This window comes from Pseudopipra pipra, chromosome 1 (assembly GCF_036250125.1).
Source record: "Pseudopipra pipra isolate bDixPip1 chromosome 1, bDixPip1.hap1, whole genome shotgun sequence".
Lineage (NCBI taxonomy): Eukaryota > Metazoa > Chordata > Aves > Passeriformes > Pipridae > Pseudopipra > Pseudopipra pipra.
In genome coordinates this window covers 96,204,885-96,217,642 of record NC_087549.1, presented here as the reverse complement: position 1 = coordinate 96,217,642, position 12,758 = coordinate 96,204,885, and positions in this window count along the sequence as shown.

Below are 12,758 nucleotides of genomic sequence, written 5' to 3'. Positions count from 1 at the left end.
GTGCTACCAAGAAGCCATAAACTCCAAACTGTGATGAACTGCAGGGTAATATTACTTGACTTCAGACTTTATGTCCCTGCCTTTTGGAAATCTACTTCACTTAAAGAACGATATTTTGGTTGGAGGAGCTATGTGATTTTAAAAGCTACCTAAATACAAGTGAAATCCAACCGTTTCAGGAAGTGACAGACTACAATGGCAGAGTACAGGATTTCCTCTAGCACAATGTTAAAATGGCTGAAACACCTAAGTGACACACATCTATTTTGCTGCCAGTGAACCAGTGTGGAAAGTATTCGGGGATTCCACGCTTTAGCAACACATGTATCCAAACCTGCCAGCTGGGAGGGAGAAAAGGGGACATCAGTAAAGAGATGTCAAGAAAGCTGTGTTGGTTCCTTCCAGCAGTTGTCACAGTGGCACAAATGAGTCCAAGCAGGTTTTGAGAACATCGGAATAACAAGTGAGAACAGGAATGAATGTCTACAAGAAAGGTCAAGAGGTTTGAAGGGTGCAAGATATCAGAGGATGGTTTGGGAGAGGATAGTCAGTGATTATGTATGGATGGTCCAGCTGTATTTGTCCGCAGACAGGTATTCAATCACACATCCCTACTGACATTACTAAAACCATGAATCCTTTTCTTCACACATCATTTTCAGACATTGCAGCCCAGACAGGCACTTGATACTGCTTATTTCCTTTTAGTTGGCTGCTGTTTTGGGGAGCTGCGCCACATCAGAGAGACTACTGGGCTTCAGGCTCTGTGCCTTGCTGGTATTCACATGTGTGACACTAAACCAGCATTGGAGGCATTCCATCCCTGCAGGCTGTACCCAGGCAGAGAGTTTTTTGGGTGACATACCAGTTCCAAACCCTGGTAATGTTGCTGGATATACTAAAAGCAGAATGTTGTTTGTAAATATGGGACCTCCTCACTTTCCCTGTACATTAGTGGCAGAACTGCTCAACTTTTGTATTTGTTCCTATCTGAACCTTTACAACCTGCTGACCCTTGTATAGTCAGCTCATGGCAATGAAACTCTTGCTCAGCACATCTGGAAAACACTTCACTGGAACAGTTTGATAATTTCATTGAGGCCTATTCCCTGCATTTGTTCCTGTGGTCAGTTGGAAAATGTCAATTATGGGGAAAAGGTACTTTTTCCTTTTCTTCTGTGTAATACACAGTTGCATTAAACTTATCACTTTATTTTGAGAACTGTGCTCCAGATGAAACAGACTCTTGGGACTGCAGGTCTCCACTTAGTGGCTGAGGAGTTTTTATAGCCACCATGGAGGCTAAATTGCCTGCTGTTCTCAGAGAAGCAGGTGCTTCTATACACAAGAGGTAGAGGTTACTGAGAGGACAACTAATAATAATGGAGCTACTTGTGGAGTGTATCTGGCATGTGTAGTTACACATGTGAGGTTTTTCGTTCTACATCTTTCTGATTTCCAGGCAGCGCTAGTGGTTTCTCCTCTCCAAGCAAATAATAGTTAAAAGAAAAAATTAAAAGTTTGCAGTACAACAGGGATGTTAGTTTTCTGCTTTTATAATAGACAGGGCTCTGGATGTGTGAAGTGTAGCAGGTCATGAGTAAACGAGCTTCTTGAGCATAGAAGTGCTGTCTATCATGGCCTGAGAGAAAGCTGCCAAGGGGTTATCTTCCTTCAAGTAACACTTCTCTCCAAGAAAAGACTGAAAAACATACAACACTTAGAGTGGAATGAGGAAAGAAAATGCATGACTGTGAAACATATCCAAATGAAAGGGAGCTTCCACAGCTTGTAAAGAGTTATCAGATTTCCATTGAACTCATATGCTCTGAACAATTGTTTGAGGATGCACATAGCTTCGGCTTTGGAAGAATTTTAATCCCTCTGGAATACCAAAATCTCATTGGGAACTGAAAGACCCAGCATCCAAGTTCCTTGCTGTGGTGTCTGCTGTGCTGGATAGCAAGGGATAATTTACAATCCATTCCAAAACTGCTGAGTCTAGACCATGGCTTAAAGAGACTCTTCATGGAAACACTAGTCAGCCCTGGCTGTGTTCCTATTCAGGATGGAAGAAAGGAAAGCTGCCCAAATCCAAGAGACTGAATAAAGGTTTCCCTCTAATGTGAATTTTTGCAGTGTGTCAGGGGTGTAAGTGACTCATACCATTTAGCATTTGCCATGCCAGCAGATAAGCGGGCTATTCTCACCAAGACCTTGCACATGAACTGCAGGGGTCCTAAACACTGTCTGTGTGTCTTGCATGAGCATTTCCATAAGTCAGAAAACACTGAACTTAACCTGATCTCACTGAATACTGAAGTGCTGCAACTGCAGACATGAGCAAGTCTGTCCATTCACTGAAGTTTCCTGGAATAAGTGCTGGTTGAGAACGCAATTGCACTTCTATAATTAATTTGGAAATAAATCTTCTTTGTTATGCATTGCTGTTTATGGCTGTATTAATTGTCAGATGAACAATTAAATAAGATAAGGAATGTAAGGTTAAGTGAGGATGTGCAAAGAAGGAGGATCCAACCAGGGGGTGGGAGGGAGGAAATATTGAATTTTGTGGCTTGTGACAATATGAGAATGGGTCACAATGAGTCACCTTGTCTATGGACAATAATGAGTGCACTAGGAAGACAACCCTGGGAGAATATCCCAAGAGACAGTAAGAAAAAAGAGGAGACATTAAGATCAAAGGCAAGTGTGATACCAAAGTAGAGATGGAGGGAGTGAATTTAGAAAGAGAAATAAAGAAGAAAGAGGGGAAATGAAATGGAAGCACTGCAGAAGCAGTAAATTAAGGACGGGACTTTCAAAAGTGCCACAATGTCCTAAAAAGTTGTAATTACTTTCCCATTGATGCTAGCAACAAAAATAAGTAGAGGTGACAGTCACATTAGCAATGAGCTCTTTAAGAAAACTTCACCTTAGAATTACATTGCCTTCTTATAACTTCTGCCTGCAACAATGGCATGAAGCAGTACTCATGGCTACCAAATTGCAGCTAATGTCCACTTAGATATTCTGGGAAACCTCAGATGTCTGCAGCATTAAGACACCCAGCAGCAATTACCACACAGGAACTTTTTGAGGCCCTCAGAGGCTGGTTAGAAAACTCACTTACTTTAAATAATGTAAAAAACATATATATTATTGTGGAGCTTAGAAAAATCTGTTTCTCAGGATAATTAAAATTAAAAATCCCTGAAAGTCAAATTGCGTTTACAAATGGCTTAGGCTTCTCTGCACCCTTTCATTATTCATGTTTATTAAGTGTAGCACTCAGTAAAAGTGCCAAGTTTTTGTCTCTGTGGACTGGGCTTCTCCCTGTTTATCAGAGTCTGATCAGAGAGGAGGGAGCGGCATTGTGCTCTTCCCGGCGCTGCCCTGCCGCCAAGCCCCAGCCCTGACCTGGAGGGACCATCACTGGGCGTGAGAAGGCTGCTTGGGCTCCACACCTTTGAAACGTTTGGCATCTTTGCTGAGTCTCATAAGAAAGCAGCCAGTACTGCCAGTGATATTTGTGATGTGTCCTTTTATCCGTAGTAGACTATTGCTGTTAGTTTCTTTTCACATTTTGCTTAGGTATTTGAATAACTTCCAGTGGGGACTGTTTGGCCACTATTACCTTGAACTCAGTTCATGCCGGTGCTTTAGTATCTCAGTGTTAATCCCTGGACTCAAATGGGCAGCAAAGACTTTAGGGTCCTAATACATAATTCATTTGCATTTCCACAGGGATCAAACTTTTAAGTCTAACAAATGAAATGTTGTACCACTTGGACATCTTGGAAAGCTCAGATCCATATGTTTATTAGTTCAGAGTGCAATAATTATTAGCTAGAGAGAAGCACAACTACAATCAAAAAGAAAGCCAAATAAAACCCACCTACACAGATTTCTCACACTGGGCTCTGGGCATGACTCACTGGTTATGTATTAGGCGTTGTGGGTGGGTACTCTAATTTGTATGTGTTCCATTGTTTAGATGTGTTTTGTACACGTTAATTTTGACTTTCTGTTTTGGCAAAATCTTACAAAAAAACCAAACCCACCACCGCCCTCTTGGGTCATGGTCATGAAAGGCAGCTGCATTACCTCACCCACCTATCTTGGGATCAGGGTGGGCTCTGGAGGGAAAAAGGATCAGTGCTCGCTCTGGCTGCTAGGAGGAACCATGCCACGTGCAGCCACGGATGCTACCTGGCCATGGATGACCTTGTACAACATCTTACTGTGCTGAGAATCATTTTGCATGCTTTTCAGGCTGCATTTCCAAGACCAGAAAATTATTTTGGTGCTTTAAAGCATTCACAGGAAAAATAAATTGACCTGTAGTTTGCAATGAATTTTTGAGCTCTGACACACCAGCAGGCAAGAATATATTAAATGTTAAATGGTGAGGACTTTTAACACTGAAGAGAAAGTGCATCCTTTCAAAATATGCCTGTGCATGCCTAAGCATAAAAAAAAATTACTAGGTAAAGTCATTAGAAAATGAGTAAAACTGAAAGTATTTTCTTGGCATTGGATCATCAATAACCATCTTTATTTATGAAGCATGAATTAGAAATAGAATTCAAATGGTAATTATATAAATTATAGAATATATGAATTATGAATGTATATAAATATAATTTCTATTAATAGTAAGATTGTTTACTTGTACTTGTCACCAGGAAGCGAGAGAGGCAAATAGGAGAGCTTGAAGAATGAAGTCTGATGATGACTAGAAAGATATGGCAATATATCTGGGAAGCCAACTGGAGCTGCTAACCATTTTGGTCACTTGGGAAAAATAGGGGTTCTCTCCTGCTTTCACCTTAATATGCGTCTCTGTGACAGCCCAATGCATGTTTCCAAATGCATTCTCAGGAAAACTCTCATGGCTGTGCTGTGAAGTTTGGCAGGTACTGTCAGCTGTGTAAACTACTGTGACTGTCACTGTCAAGGAGTAAGCCTCCAGTGAGTAAAATAGACACTGTGTCACTGTGGTAGTTATCACACCATCACTGGGTGACAGAGGTGGAGAGGTCTGCCTTCTTCTGAGAGTTCATGCACTTTCAACAGATGGATGGCCCATTAAAACATAAGCAGAGAGACCAGAAGAGTCAAAACCCTCCTGAAAAACAGAAAGAGCTCACAAAAAACCACCGGTGCAAAGCGACACCCTCACAGGACAACTGAAGACCCAAATGCTCTGACCCATGTGCCCCTTGGCTTCTCTGAGCTTCCCACACCTCTGTAATCTGGCACCCCCCGGGATGCTTCAAACTTTCTGGAGACCCCACAGCTGCAGCTGACCTTGCTGTCATCCTTGACAATACTGATGGCCAACTTTGCAGGAGACAGAGGCTAAATCAAAATCATAAGTCTTGATATTCCACAGCTACTAAAAGGAGGTACTCAACACACCAACATTTGCTTTCCTTGTTTTCTTCACTCACAAAATATGCAGCCTTCTTGACCTTGAGTACACTCCTTAGGAGTGTTCAGGCTGAAAGGGGCTCCACATCAGCCAAAAATAAGCATGGCTGACCTTAATAACTACTTTCCTTCAATCACAAGGGAAACACCGATGCTACACCAATGTGCATCACTTTTCCTTTAACGCCTACATTTGCAGGGAAAGAACTGGGCAAGTTAACTCCTTCACTGCTGCTACCAATGCAAAAGCTTACAGGTTTGAGCAGGGTTCTTAACAGCTTTTCAGGTTTGTTTTCAAGGGGATACTTGTGGGATAATGCAAGTCATTCAAATTTTCCACTACCTCACAAAATGACACTCATGCCTGTTCCCACTATTTGTTTAAATATAAACCAGAACTCAACTTTCCAGCAGCAGCTTCCTGTTTAACAAGTATTTAAATGAATGGCTGAGTAGGTTTTACCAAGCCCACTTGGCAGCACTGGAGGTGTGCAGCTCTGTGTCTAAACAGCAAACAGGGCTTGTGGGTGTTGATGAGGCAAACAGCAGGTAGATGGGGCAGGGTGATGATGCTGGCCCATGAGTGTTACAGGCAGGGCTTGCTGGCAGGTTGTCTGCAAGGAAACAGAGGAAATCACAGAAGCATAAAGCCAGGAAGGCCAAATGGCCCAAAATGAATCTAGAAGAGGAACAGCAGACTTCCCCCTCACAGAATTTCACATTATTCTGAGTTGGAAGGGACCATCTAGTCCAACTCTTAAGTGAATGGCCCATACAAGGATTAAACCCATGGCCTTGGCATTATTAGACCATGCTCTAACCAACTGAGCTAATCTCCTCACTCAGGCAAAGAAAGAAGCTACCTCATTGCTCAGACACCCCGAAGTAGATGAGTGGGAATAAAATGCTGCCTTATCTTGCTGTTCAATATTAACGGGCTTCCACACTGGCCTCTGAACTGAACTAAATAGGCAGGGGTAGGTGGGCCTTTGGCCAAAAGGGATGATTTTGGCTTTTCAGGGTGAGAGTTTTCCGTGTTTCTCACTTTTATATCCAATGTGATTTATGTGAAGTCTTTGAAATTATGTCAGATTTAAAAGAGGTGCAATGCACAGCAGAATTTCATCTTTTCTATTTAATACTGATTCTTCTTAATTAATTCATTATGCCAAGACCAAAAGCATGCTAGGTGCCTGTAAAATTCTCATTTACTTCTCTATTTCTTAAAATTTTATTTCATACTGCAAAAACATTTCCTGTAATTGGACCTCTGGATACCTATTGACTTTCCATAAAACTGGCTGAAAACTACCACTCTGTTCTTAAATTTTCACTGATATTTATTCAACTGTGGGTTCCTTAATGTTTTAATTGGTTGCAGCAGCTCATATATACGAACGGCTCTCATGCAGAAAACATTCTTCCAATGAAATTTCATATCAAGGTAGTTACTGCACTGGGATGAGATCAGAAGCCTTGTTAGAGGTATATGGAATTCAATTAAATGCAAAATATATAATACTATACTAATTGACAAAATTACAGGGACAGAGCATAGCATCCCCTTGATGTAAATAATAAGAGTAGTGAAGTGGCAAGCAAAGACCAGTCTAAATTAAGATAAGTGTCAGAATTTCTAGAACCAAAATGAGATGCAGCACAATATTAAATGAGTATGGTCAATTATTGCATTCATCACTATAGAGTCTCACAACTCACCGCCTAAATGATTTGCCATTCAACATCCCAGAGGACAGAGCGAGGTTTTTATTCCACATCACTATGATGAATTTAAGCTGCTGAGAAATAAAGGGCTATATTTGGTAAAGCAGCCATTGATTCATGTTGTCTCTGGGGTGATTAGATGCTTTTTTTGATCTGATATTAGCAGTTTTGGGTGCTAAGAATTCCTCTTTAAGTTTCTGGAGGAAACCCACAAGAGATAATAAAAACCAAATGAGACTCCAGAGCCCCTGACCACATGGTTTGAACTCGCAGGATAGCAGAAACTATGAGTGGACTTGTCTTTAGCTCATTTTGCAGTCAGAGAGGACTGAGATCTGTTTAAAATCAAGCTGCAGTAAGTTTCTTACCACTGGTTGCACAGGCCTAGACATAAAGTTCTGATTGCCTACTGTCTTACCATGCCATTCAAAATTTTGTTGAGCTAAAGTGTCTGTGTAGCTGTCTGATTACAATACATTAAAACCTTTGTGAAAGGGGAAAAAACCCTCAGCCTCTAAAGTCTTATCTTTAAAATCACTCATGCCTTCTGTTTTAAGTGTCCATGGGCTGAAGCATTGTTGCTCCTGCACTGGCTGATCACAGGAGGTTTCCCATGACATCTTATAGCCTTGATGGTTCAGAAGATGGAAACTCTATGCGACAGTGTACCAGAATTCACATTTCACAGAGAATTTTGCTGGGACATTGATTGATATATATACATAACTTCACTGTCTCATGCCTCTCAATCAACAGGGACTTGCTTCCAATCCCTAAAACAGATATAAAGTGCTTGGTTGCTGATGAAATTTGATTCCTACATAACAGGTTACTTGGATTTGATTGCTCATTATGATTTGAAGGATGAACCTTTAAGCTCGCTGAATGGTTGATTAACTTTGAGGTTAAGAAGTCCACTATTATCTCATGTGCTATGAGGGGGCGGAGAAAGTGCAGCGATGGAGTTTGGCTGTGGTCTACTTCAGCTGCCCCAGTTGGGCAGAAGGGATGCTGGGGAGAGGAGAGTCAGGGTCAGGCTGCTGGGGAAAGTGGTCTGAAAGATTTGCTGTCTGTGGTTAAAAAAATTGCAGTAATGTTTTCTTTTAGAGTTCTGGCAATGAGTGCCAAGTTATACTCTCTTTCAGTTATTAAGTCTTAACCAATAAATGATGACAGATACGTAAAAGAGAGAGATGGAAACCACACACAACAATTTTGATAATGAACCCTTCTCTCTCTTGTTCTCAGATCAGCTCTTTTGGAAACTGTGTTATGGAGTTTTTGGCTACCCATTCAAACCCACCATTTTTAACAAAACCATTTCCTCACACGAGGCACAGCAGCTCATACCAGAAGCCATTCAGCTAGCAATGTGAGGCTATGATTGAGAGAGCCTTGGTTGCAGCTCCTGGGCTAACTGCAGCTCATGTCCTTCCTGCCTTCCAGCTACATCTGCTCAGACCTTAAACTACAGCTGCTCCCTTGAGGTGGCATCAGGCACGGCTGTGGCTTGTACCCTTTTCTCACTAAATGTGACTGTCTCAGCAGCCTGACTTGCCTTCAGCATCTGTGGTTTTAAGTGCTGTGACAGTGACAGTCAGGAAACCAAACTGACTTTCTAAACCAGAGATATTAAAAAACAAAAACCTGAGAGAGAAGAGCAATGTGTTACAACACTATCAGTACAGTTTACATGCTTGTCTGCCTTTTCTCGGAGATTTATCATTCTCTAGAGAGGGCCCCAAACCTCTCTGCAAGATGTCCCTCTAAAACTTCTCAGCAGCTGCCTCTACCAGCATCTTATATAATCATAGAATCATTAAGGTTGGAAAAGGCCTCTAAGATTGTCAGGTCCTACTGTTAACCCAGCCCACCGTGTTCACCACTAAACCATGTCCCCAAGTGAACACAGGGACACACCTGTTGAACACTAGGGATGGTGAGTCCAACACTTCCCTGGGCAGCCTAGTCCAATGCCTGACCACCCTTTCAGTGAATAAATTTTTCCTAAGATCCAATCTAAACTTCCCTTGGTGCAACTTGAGGCCATTTCCTCTTATCCTGTCACTTGTTACCCGGGAGACGGACCTCCATGTGGCTACAACCTCCTTTCAGGTAGTTGCAGAGAGCGATAAGGTCTCCCCCAAGCATCCTTTTTTCCAGACTAAACCCCCCAGCTCCCTCAGCCACTCCTCATATGACTTATATTCATAAAAGAGCTTTTCTAAGTATTCAGCGAGCTTTCAAAATCTAGATTTTCAAGTTAGCAATACACGTCATGCTTCTTTGCTGGAATAAAAAGAAGATCTGCAGCTTTGCCTACTACCCTTTCAAGCCTAACCCAGTGTTTGCATCTTTGGAGGTGTTGCATGCAACGGCACATAGGCATAAAACAAGTGTCCTCGTAGCCTCTGATATACCAAATCCAGTTCATGGATAAATTACGTAAATTGTTCTAGTCCATAATGTTGATTATTACAAATCAGCTTTATATCTGCTGAAAGACCCCTTTGGATAATACATATAGGAGACCCTAAAAAGATGTTGAGACTGTTAACTAAGGCATTAAAGACCATGTATCATTATAAACAGTAAAAGAAAATAAAACAGGCAAAAGTATGTGGATTTAGAGAAAGAAAAAGTGAAGACAAAGAACCAATGTAAGTAGGAGAGTTACTTACACAGGGAATTTGAAGTTTAACTCCACCACTTGCGGTGATGCTACCACTGAAAATGTATTGGCTTGCATATATAGACACAGTAATTTTTCTATTGCTATATCAGATGGATAAAATATTAGATTGTTTCATTTTTTCTCAAATAAATCAGAAGCTTGTGATTTTCTACCAACAAACAAGCTGTTTTTGTCTGCCATATGAAAGAAATCATCTTTCTTAATGAACTAAAAACAATCTATATAAGATCTTGAAAATGCCAATGGCAATAGCAGCAATGTGTCCTTGCATGGTGTTAAATGAAGGAAGACATCATCTACTTAAGCAAACAGATTGCAAATAAGTCTGTTTAATAGCTTTACGTAAAAGCCATGACTATCCGTGCACCCTGTTGCCCTGGCAGACTCTGGGGTTTCAGCGTGAGCCCCCACTCGATGATCCCTGGCTATTTTGAGATCCTGCCTAACTGAAAGGGAACATGATAAGCAGTTTCTGAAATGCCACCCATGCCAAGTGCCTTTGGCCTTTTCCACTTCTCTGCATAATCTACAGATTCACCATATTATAGCTTTTTAAATGCTTGTCTCTCCTGCATGAGAAATACAAGCAACAGAGAGAACCAGGAGACCTGGCTGTGGAAAAAGGGCTGAGAAGGAAAGGAAGCCAAGGGAAAATACACAAGCCTTTCTCTGGATCCTTCAGTTTGGCAACACCAGCATCACAGGTAAAGCATACTCAGAAAGTAATTGCATTTGTGAGCTGACTGCTTCCCTTTATGTTTTCCACCTTCCTAGTCTCGGTCAGAAGGCTTTTGTGAAATGTTTCTCTTTTTACAAAGGTATTTATGTTTTGCTCACTGGGCATGCCTTGTTCCTGGTAAACCCTCGTGTTTCCTTCGTGCATGACAAAGGTAGGAAGCAGCCTGCCCAGGGAACAGGCTTTCCCTGACCTGCCGGTGCCACAGCAACACAAACCCTTTCCCTGTGAGCTGGATTCCAGAGGTCTGCTCACTGCCAAGCCATTTGCTATGGCCACATGCTGCCACTGGAGTTTAATTACACCCTTCATCACACAAAAGCAGTTAATTCTTGCTATAAATCATATCCCGACATGCAAAACTTCTAGTGTCTCATTTTCTTTGCCTGCAATTATTTAATGCAACTGACTTTGAGGTGAGGAACTCTTTTATGTTGTTGATGTTTAGAGAAGGATTAATAGATTATTTGTTACTGGTTTAATAAATGCACTCCACAAACTGCAATCAAATGGCTCCTGTTCATTTCACTGCACCTAATTGGCTCAGGGTACAGGTTCAATTTCCAGTCTGAAGTGCCAAGCTTATGTTTATTGAAACATAATTACCTTAATGTAATTGTTTTGAATTATTACATCTCCATTAAGTAGGACATAGTTAAAACAAATAAAAACATTCCTTGATCAGAGCTGATTTTCTAACCAGTTATGGAAATGACCACAGGAAAAAAAACCCAAACTCCACACTTCAAATGAGGTTGCTTTCCTCATGTTAATTAATCACAGTCTTTGTACTCATATTGGGGCTGTACTGAAAAATTATTTTTTCACCTATAGTTTCTGCGTCACTTCACAAACTTCAACATGTACAAACTTCGCAATTTTAGGGGCAGAAGTTCAGAGTCTGCCCATAGTTCAAAAGACTTTAATAGCAAAGAATGAGTGAAGATGAGAATATTTTTGTGTCACCAAGCTCTGGACTCAAACCAACATCAGAAAGCTCAAGTTTGTGAAGAGTTTTCAGCAAGGACAGTTAAAGTATTTCAGTATATCGGGGTTTCCAAAAGCCAAAACTGGTTCCAAACGTGTCTTTTGCAGTTTTCTCCTATCTTTGATAATGTACATGCAGAGGTTGGATCTTTAATGGATGGCAGGAAGAGGGAAGAAAAAATGATCAGCTAGGTTAGAGTTTGAACTATTTAAAAATTAGCTTGCAGTGGTGCAGTTTGAACTAATTTCTAATTTCTAGGAAACTTGTCTGACCAAATTCAGATGTTTTACATAAATTCTGTTTTCCAATTAGGCTGTATTTGAAGGCCCGGATTAATTTTCACTTGCACAAAACCTCAGGAGTAGGGCTCACAAACCAGCCTGTCTTACTCCCATGATGAATCCAGATCACTGAGACTTCCATTACTCTCGTTTTCTCTGAGTATAGACATCCATTCAAACAGAGGGGGGATCTTCCTTTAATTTTTTTTATTTTACTGTCACTTTACTGTGACCTTTGCTTTTCTCCACTCCCCAGAGCTACAGAAGCAAATTGATTTTACTTTTCCTATACCCTATTTGAATGAAGCTCTCCTAGAACCACAAATTTGTTCATGGCATTTTAGATATTAGACGGTTTCTTCACATTGTAAAGACAATAAGTATTGTGCCAGAAAAGTAGATTGCCTGCTCAGTGGATCTGGGAGTAGTGTGATGCGACTTGCCCTCTTCAATAGGGATATCAAGAAAAGGTCCCAATTCCCACCTAGCTTTCTTTTCCCAGGTCCTCTGCTCACACTTAAGACGGCACTAGGTAGCAACGCTGTGAAGCTGGGGTGTGTGAAGCAAAAGAAATTGTTGTAATTTCAAGGCTGCCAGTGCTTCTGATTTTAACTACAATCTCCCAGTATTCAATTTTTTAATTAAAATTCCAGGTCCTGGGTTTACTTCTGCTTGCAGACCTCATGGTTATGGAGAAGAGCTTTGGATACTGATCTGAGAGCCACCTAAAAGTATAGAAGTGAAATTTTTAAAAGCAAGTAAAAAGAGCTCTGTGTTTATTTTTATTAAATCTCCTGATCACTAAGTGAGTTCCATGATTTTTCAAGACCTGATTCACATGTTTTGAATGCAGGGGTGTAGCCAAAGAACAACTAGGAATTAGGTCTCCCATGCTTT